Genomic DNA, 7,033 nt, shown 5'->3' on the forward strand with positions numbered 1-7,033 from the left:
ATATTGTGATATCGTATCGTGACATTTGGATATCGTTACATCCCTAGTGAAATAGTGAAATAATGCAAACATAGTCAATACCTATTTCGGTTATTAGTGGTGATGGACATGGGGAGATAACTGTGGACCAAAAATGACAACAAAACATAAACGGGAAAGCAGGATGAGCAGAGGGAATTAACTAGAATAACAGACATGCAATGCTTAACTTTTATTAGGCTCTTGTTATTTCAACACTTTCAATGAAGATCCACTTACTTGAAACTGGTTCACAGAACTGTCCAAATGATGGCAATCCATGTATGCAGTCACATGTCGGTGTACTTGAAGTGCTACATGTACCAAAAGTGTTACAGATGTCACATGACCATCCAAATGAATCCTCACACCGACACAGAGGTTCTCCAGTAGAGTTTGGATAGCAGGCTAAAATGATATTGGTGTCACATAATGAGTAACCTAATACGTGAAATTAGAAAGGCCAGCAAATTTGTCCAGGAGACCAATCAACTGACAGAAATTCTCACCTGTGGTCAAATTCCAGCTTATCAGTATTACATCCTCTTCTATCTCAAATGGTACAACGACATCAACCACAGCAGTCCTCAGTGGATTAATGATGTCTAATGGCTTAGTGCCATCTGGTCTAGGGTCCAGAATCAGAAAAATGTCCACTAATGCTGAAGAAGAGCACAGGAGACATGACAACAGGCATGAATTTACATTAGGACCATTCATTGTCATTTTAGCTTATGCCTATTTTCATAGACATATGCGTAAATGGCTAACCTGGCGCCTGCTGTGGGATCAGGTCTAAAGTCTGGCGAAGTAGGTATACTGCTGGTCTGATGTGATTTTGGTGAATTTGATGAAGGCACAAGCAGACAAGATTCTGCACAAGTTGTCTCTTTTTAAATAAGCCGGCTTGCACACATCCGCAAAATTACGAACACGCGGTCAAACCCGCCTCTGCACAGATTTGCTCTGGTCGCAAAAATAGAGACCAGAATGTTGAATGGTAAAATGAATATTTAATATTTAATTTAATAAGTGATGCAAAGAGAAACCCAGGTGTCAATCAAGCTGTAACCGTCACTGGGAAGGCACTAGTGTATCAAAAACGGTATACCGTCTCTGTAAACTACTGGCTCAACTCAGTTATTTGTTTGTATTTTACAATTTTTACTGTAAAAAGAACTTTTGCAACTATTGTGTCCATGTGTATTTAAGATCTGTAGGGGTTTCCAATTGACACCTGTGTTTAACACATCAGTAAATAATAAAATGAATGAACCCTCTTGTGGAAAAGAAACAAGTTGCTGTACAATGTAAAACTAGGACAAGGACATGCTAAAAGGAAGACAAATACCACATTTTTTTTTTACCCAGCAAAAATAAGTTGGACATTTAACTGCTTTTAAGTTGATTGGTTGTCTGCTTCCCTGCCTTGATAACCTAAATTCACCAGCCTAATTTATATATTGTTGGTGGATGCATGTGCACTGCAGTCCATTGGTATTTACCACATTAGCTTAAACTTAGATGACATTTTACAACTAGTACAGTTCTAAGAACAAAAAAATAAGAATATTTCAGACCATAAATGTCTTTCACTGATATATGAATGTTAGATCTGAAATTTTAGCGTAACTGATCTAAAAGGGTACCTTTGCAGTAATGTAAAAAAAACAAACGTACCTGATATGGGTGGTGCGATGGTAACTGTAAAGCACAAACAGTTAACACAGTCACATGGAAAGAAATTCAGAGACATTTCAACATAAACGTTTACAGTTACAGTTTACAGCCATATAATCTCATATGGGGAAAAAAAGTGGCAACCTTATTTAAAGAAATACACTCACAAATGAATTCATTTAACAAAGTGAGGAGCAACATATATATACAATGGTAAGTGCATTACTAACATTAGTCAATATCTGGTGCAACAGAATTTGTTAGTAGAGTGTCTTATGTGATAGTAATAAATGAACGTTTGTGTGTACCGATGGCTAAATCAGTGGTCATCCACCACCAGAAGCAGTGTGTGTTGTTCTTCATACTAAAAGCATAATACGTAGTCCAGTGTAACTGTGTAAATATTGCTAAGTCTCATTCATCAATCGATGCCATTTGTAAGTATGTTCATTTGATTTTTATTATTATTTACATCATGTTTGGGTTCATTTACCAATCTGTATTTGGACTTTCTATGTTGTGTCTGTTTATAAGGAGAACTGGGAGACTGTTATTCTACTTTCATACTTCACTGCTGTGAATTAAATTTTGAACTTTCAGTTTTGTTTTTGGAGTTCACATTTAACACTCCTAAGCTGTAGGACTGTACCAAGGTGCCACATTCACTGCTAAAAACTGGTACACACTAGGTGTGACAACCCTAAATAATGAGATAAAATGTCGCCTTACTTCTTCTTTCTTTGTAATTAAAAGAAACATGTTCTTCACTTTTCCTGACCTTCACTTCCTCCTTCACTTCTTTCCAACAGATATGGGTGACCCAACATACAGGCTTTTCGAGAATGGGAGGGAAAACTGGTTTAGGAACAGAATTGATTAACTATGATAGTGTGGAACCAATGAGATAGGAAAATCTGCGTTTTCGGTTCCAGGGCAGCTGATTGTGTTAGTTTAATCAACGCAGAGTAGTTTCATCTAGACTTCCCACATCACATCAATGGAGCCCTGATTCGATGAGTCACCATGGCAAAAGAGAAGCAGAGTTTGGCGCCCCCCTCTGCTTCGGTTTTTATTTATTTATTTATTTATTTATTTATTTATTTATTGTTATACCCCTCTCAGATGGAAATCTTAATGCGATCATATGGCGAATTTGAACATGTCTTTAGAAAGAAGTGCAACACCGCAGCAGCTTCCCATAGACGAAGGCGGCGGGGGAGAATGTTGCTGCTTGGGTCAATGCGTAAATTTAAATGGATGGATATTCACTTAAATTAATTTGATTCTATTGTGTGTTACAAATAGAAGCAATTGTATTAAGTTCGTCAACAATTCAATTTGTAATCTTAATTTGGTTCAACAATTCACTTTTTACAGTGCACCTTCATCAACGGGATCATTTGTCAAAAGGACACGCCATGTTTGTGAAAAAAGTGGACTTTTATTATAGGCCTATTGATGTTTTTTTTTTTTGTTGTTTTTTACATAAGTGACGGAAGAACTATGTTACGCCAAAACTCCCTTTCTGACTGAATGAATGAGGAAATGAAATGTGTTGTGTCTGGCTGAAAGAAGGCGGACACAGAGAGAACCTTGAGGTTCATTGTGATAAACCTGTTACCGACCAGGCTTGGTTCATAGACTGTGGTACTACAGTAACTGACTGAGAGCTTAAATTCTATCTTTTTATGAAACAGGCTAGAGTTACCTCTTTTTTTCCCCTCTGGTTTCAGTTTTTCTTAAAAGGAAAACGCAGTTTCCCACATTTCAGGGTTAACAGACTCAGGGTTCTCACTAAACCTGCTTTGTGAAATGGACCCTTGTTCACCCTAGATGATACGTTAATATATGTTAATATTATTGGAATTGTTTCATATATGCGACACTTACTTGGTTCACAGAACTGCCTATTTGGAATTCCATTTATGCAGTCGCAGGTTTGTGTGAGAGTATTTCTGCATGCACCATAGATGTTACAAATGTCAGCTGACCAGAAAAAGTCATTCTCACAATGACACTGCTGGACCCCAGTAGAGTTTTGAAAGCAGGCTGAAAAGAAATTAACATGACACGATAGCTAACAGATTAACTAAAACACAAAAATAAATGACAGTGGAAAGTTGGCAAGACTGTCACCTGTTGTCAAATTTAAGCTATTCAGCAGTAATAAATCCTCTGTGATAGTGAATGGTAAGGTGAAATTTTCCAGAAGATCCCGCAGTTGATTAATGAACTCAATTGCCGGAGAGTTTCGAGAGTCAAGTGAGATGAATATGTCCACTGATCCTGTCGAGCAATTTGCTGGAGAACAGTTTTCTATGGCTGAGAGGGGGGAATGAAACAAACAAACAAACAAACAAACAAACAAACAAACAAACAAACAAACACAAACAAAAAACAGTTTCAGGCATCGTTTAATTAGCAAATTGCTTGACTTACTCCACTCTAGTCAAGTTCCCAACTAAAACACTACTTACCATTCCTTTTTTCTCTGCCATGACTGTGGATTAGTTTTCTATATGAGAGCTCCTGGACAGTACAAAAACAAAAAACACGCTTGAGTCATATATGTTTTGTTGTCTTCAATAAATTCCCTTTACTTCAGTTTGGTTTACACTGTTTACAAATGTTTCTTTATGTCATTCTCATTCTCATCTCTATTTTTTTTCCACTCTTGCAATAGCTGAATAATTTTGACTATACAGCAGCAAACAGCAAATAAGAGCTTTTCAAATACATTTGTGAGATAAATACATCATTCTGTTCCACTGCAGTTAAAAATGCATTGCTAAGGCTTTTCTACTTGCCACAAAATAGCTGCAAATTATGACACATAAATCCTCATTCCAAATGTGTTATTAAAGAATAATTTGTAATGTGTTTACAATTTTTGCTAATTGATTGCTTTAAATTCTTACTTTATAAAACAAGTTTGAAGACTGTGTGTAGTCCTTATTCCAGAAAAAGATAAAGGCACCCAGAAGAAGAAAAATGAATCTGATGGCCTTCAGTAATTTCATCCTGACTGTAGAAAAAAATTGAAATCATATTAAATTAAAAAGCTTCCTTGTAACACAGAAAATCATCCATCCATCTTCTATAGTGCTCGAAAACTAACACAAAAAATGTGATGTTTCTATATATTTCAACTAAGACAATGTACAAAAATAGAAAGGGGAGGGGGTTTGTATTTACCTTTGTTCTTCTTATCGATGAAATCACTCTTTTTACCGAATGTCTGAAGAATTATGCGTGTCAGTTGCTATCCATTCACTTTATGCAGCATGTGTTTGCGTTACTCACCCGTCTGACAGGTTCATTTGCTTCACATAGCATGCAACAATTACAATCATTAAGCATTCATGTTGCGATCATTCAAATTAGAGGATTATGTTCCTTCTTCCTTGATGCTCAGGCTACTCATTGGCCACTAACACACAGAGTAAGAGATTGTAATTTTCAGTTCCACCCTCCTGAGAGCTAATTAATTCTGCTGTTTGGGTGTGTGTGTGTGAGGGACTTTTAAACGTTCTATAAATAGACAGAGATCTGAGAAATAAGAGACCAAATACTTATTTTGGCAGGGTCCTTGAGGGTGCATGGGTGTTCACCCAACCAGTCTAATGTGTTTTGTGGACTTGCAGAAAGCATTTGACCGTGTCTCTCGGTAAGTTTTGTGGGGGTACTTTGGGAGTGCGGTGTACCAAACTTCCTGATATGGGCTGTTTGGTCCCTGTACCACTGATGTCAGAGTTTGGTTTGAATTGCCAGCAGTAAGTCGGATTCACTTCCACTGAGGGTTGAACTCCGGCAAGGCTGTCCTTTGGCATCGATTCTGGTCATAACCTTTATGGACAGAAATGACAGGCTAGGTGTTGAAGCGGTCCGGTTTGGTGGCCTCAGTACCGCATCCCGGCTTTTTACAAATGATGTGGTACTGATGGCTTCTTCAACCCGCAATCTCCAACTGTCGCTGGAGCGGTTCGCAGCCGAGTGTGAACCGGTTGGGATGAAAATCAGTACTTCCTCCTAAGTTAGAAAAGGGTGGAGTACCCTCTCCGAATCAGGGATGAGATCCTGCCCCAAGTGGAGGAGAAATAACGAGATTCCAGAAACAATTGGCTTAGATGAATTTCTTTAGAGGTGAGAAGCACGGTTATCTGGGAGGGGCTCTGAGTCTACTCTACTTTATACCATTAAGAGGAGACAGCGACATCGGTTTGTTGTGACACATTTTGGCACACAATTACCATGGCAACACAAACCAAACCAGTGGGGAAAAGCACATTGTTTACAAGCCCACCTACTGTGAACTACAGATATGAAATCACCCTCAATGTGAAACACTGTAAACTACACTTACAATACTAAACAAATTATATGCATACAGTAACTATGTCATAAAAAACAAGCTTTGTTATTCTCTTATGCTAGCAGGAAGAAGGCAGCACTAAAGAAACATGCCTGTCATTTGTTTGCCAGGTTTCATTGGCATGTTGACAATTAAGCTGATCTAACTCACTTTCAGTTTCAATTTACTTACAACAGCTTTTTTGCAAGTTACATAAAGTACCCATTGACCTAAAAAAATAATTCCTAATAGCCTCCTGATGAGAATTAGTATGGCTACACCTTTTCATGGTCCTGCTGAAAACTTAAAATTTAAAATACCTGAATTGTGTTCTTCATGCCTGGCTAATAACACCTACACACCCTGACACTTAGTGACGAAAGAGTAAATACTACCCAGACTGTCCATATAGGTCCTCACAGATTGTTTGTTTGTCAATTTACCACAGTGGGCGTCATTATTTAGATTGTTGTGTACAATGATCTCTTTGTTTGGTGATTGTTTTTAAAACTAATCACAAGCAAAAGGACAGGTTGAAAAATGAGATGCTTGGAGGAGTTTATAGCAGGGTGGGTGTGTGCGTGTGTGTTGTTAATCAGTGTAATCAGTGTCAGTGTACAAGTGACTTCTGCATATTTGTGGTTTGGCGGTTGTGATTGCCAGTGCTGGCCCAAGGCAATGTGGCATTTTAGGTTAGATGCCTAGCCTAGATTTTGGCCCAATCCCAATACCACCCCTTACGTCTCATGTCTTAGCCCTGCAATCGCGTGTTCACAAGAACTAATTAGTGTGCCAATCCTCCGGAAACTTTCGGAGTGTGGCCACCGACAAGGGGCATATAGCCCTTGAACACCAAGACAGACCCCAACATCCCTAGACGACAAGTTCTACAGTACACACACCTCGGCAACAATTGCTACAAAAATATTTGCAAACAAAAAGTAAAGGGAAACACAAACATTTAAGTAATACATATTGATTTTC

At 38.2% G+C, this 7,033-nt stretch overlaps 1 long non-coding RNA gene across 1 annotated transcript; it reads right to left on the reverse strand.

Annotated features, from left to right (window-relative positions):
- Positions 1-261: 261 nt before the first annotated feature.
- Positions 262-3,741, reverse strand: LOC144010412 (uncharacterized). Its single transcript, XR_013281201.1, has 4 exons — positions 3,589-3,741; positions 1,699-1,722; positions 528-680; positions 262-426 (listed from the first exon to the last, which is right to left on the reverse strand). It is a non-coding gene; the product is annotated as an uncharacterized LOC144010412 (long non-coding RNA).
- Positions 3,742-7,033: the final 3,292 nt, after the last annotated feature.

The sequence above is a fragment of the Festucalex cinctus genome, chromosome 21 (genome assembly GCF_051991245.1).
Source record: "Festucalex cinctus isolate MCC-2025b chromosome 21, RoL_Fcin_1.0, whole genome shotgun sequence".
Taxonomy (NCBI): Eukaryota; Metazoa; Chordata; class Actinopteri; order Syngnathiformes; family Syngnathidae; genus Festucalex; species Festucalex cinctus.